Source organism: Chrysochloris asiatica, unplaced genomic scaffold (assembly GCF_000296735.1).
Source record: "Chrysochloris asiatica unplaced genomic scaffold, ChrAsi1.0 scaffold00292, whole genome shotgun sequence".
Taxonomy (NCBI): Eukaryota; Metazoa; Chordata; class Mammalia; order Afrosoricida; family Chrysochloridae; genus Chrysochloris; species Chrysochloris asiatica.
Genome location: NW_006408810.1, coordinates 838,711 through 841,139, shown reverse-complemented (window position 1 = coordinate 841,139; position 2,429 = coordinate 838,711).

Sequence of the window (2,429 nt, the reverse complement as noted above, 5' to 3'; positions counted from 1 at the left end):
TTGGCCCAGGATCGAGCATTGTTTCGTTCTGCTGTGCATTGGGTCGCTATGAGTTGGTTCCGACTCGATAGCACCTGACAACAAGGCATCAGCATTGGAGGAAGACTAATTGACAATCTGCAATATGCCGATGTTGCAACTTTGCTTTCTGAGATTGAAGAGGACTTAAAATACTTACTGATGAAGGTCAAAGACCACAGTCTTCATTATGGGTTGCACCTAAATGTAAAGAAAACAAAAATCTTCAACAGTGGACTATTAAATAGCATTATGATAAATGGAGAAATTATTGAAGCTGTCAAAGACTCCATTTTGCTTGGATACACTATCAACACTCATGGAAGCAACAGTTATAAAATCATATGACATAATATATTAGGCAAATCTGCTGCACAGACCTTGGTAGAGTGTTCAGGAAAAAAGATGTCAGTTTGCGGACTAAGGTGTGCCTGACCCTAACCATGGTATTTTCAGTAGCCTCACGTGCACCTGAAGGTTGCCCATTGAATAAGGTAGGTTGCAAAAGAATCAGTGCCTTTGCAGTATGGTATTGGAGAAGAATATTAAAAGTACTATTGACTGCTGTATGAACAATCAAATCTTTATTGGATGAAGTACAGTCAGAATGCTCTTTAGAAGCAAGGATTTTGGGATTCGTCTCTCATGTTCCAGATATATTGACATTAGAGGCAAGTCACTGGAGAAGGCTATCCTGCTTGGTAAGTGGAGGATCAGCAACAAAGGGAACACTCCCCATGAGATGGATTGACACAGTGGCAGCAGAAATGGTTCAAGGTTAACACGGTTGTGAGGGTGGCACAGGATCAGGCAGTGTTTTGTTCTGTTGTCATAAGGTCTCCATGAGTTGGATCCAGCTCCGTGGCACTTAATAACAACAACAATGTCACATAAAGAAGTGACTATCTCAATATCTTTGCCATTTAAAGCAACTATGAAATACACTATGGAAGGCAGTTCTACTTTAAAACACAAGGGATCACTGGAAATCCACCCCATATTGTTGTGATGTGTCTCCAAATAGTCTTGACTAATATTGTTATTCTTGTTGTTAGGTGCCATCGAGTTGGTACTGACCCATAGTGACCTTGTACACAGCAGAATGAAACACTGCCCAACCTCACTACTGTTGCCACGCTTGAGCCCATTGATGCTGCCCCTTTGCCAATCCATCTCGCTGGGGGTCTTCCTCTTTTTCTCTGACCCTTCACCTTACCAAACATGATATCCTTCTCCAGAAACTGGTCCCTTCTGACAATATGTCCTAAGTATGAGAGACATGAACTTTGGCCATCCTGGCCTCCAAGGAGCACTCTGGCTGCACTTCTTCCAACACGGATCTGTTGGTTCTTTTGACAGCCCATGGCACTTTTAATATTCTCCTCCAGCACCATAACTCACATGCATCAATTTTTCTATGGTCTTCCTTATTCAGTGACTAATAGGAACCTTCTAAAAGGTTTCTGAGTCGTAACTGGTAGGTTGAATTGCCAACAGTTCAGTGCTTATCCTACAGTACTACACCACAGTAAGTTAATCAAGAGAATGGTTTTGTAATTTTATTTATACTTCCCATTAACATACAATGGGAAGAGACTTGCAATAATGCATGATTCTATGGGTAAAATATTGAATGATGCGGAAAACGTCAAAAGAAGATTGAAGGTACACAATGTCACTGTATACCAAAAAGAAATGGTTGATATTTTACCATTTCAAGAGATTGAATATGATCAAGAACTGATGGTCTTGAAGGATGAAATCCAAACTTCAGTGAAGGCATTGGCAAAATAAGGCTCCAGGAATTGACAGAATACAAATTGAAATCTTTCAACACACTGGAGAAGAGCTGGAGGCGCTCACTCATCTGTGCCAAGAAATTTGGAAGACCTGGCCAACCGGTTGGAAGAGATCCAGATTTGTGCCCGCTCCAAAAAGAGATGATGCAACAGAATGTGGAAATCATCAAGCAATGTCATTGATATCATAAGCAAGAATAAATTTTCTGAAGATAAAACAAACAAAAACATCTGCAACAGTACATCCACAATAATCTGTCAGAAATTGAAGCTGTATTCAGAAGAGAAAGTAGATTGTATTGCTGACATCAGATGGATCTTGGCTTAGAGCAGAAAATATCAAAAAGATGTTTACTTGAGCTATATTGCAAAGGTTTTTGACTATGACTATGCGAAGGTTTTTAACTATGCATATCCTGACAAGGTATGGTTAACATTTTGAAAAAACGTATTTCAGAACACTTTAATTGAGCTCATGTGGATCTGTATATAGACCAAGAGGGAGTCATTCAAACAGAAAAGGGGGATGCAGAACTATTTGAAATCCAGAAAGGTGTACTCCAGGGTTGTATTATTTCACCTTAATTATTCAGTCTGTAAGGAGCTCTGGTA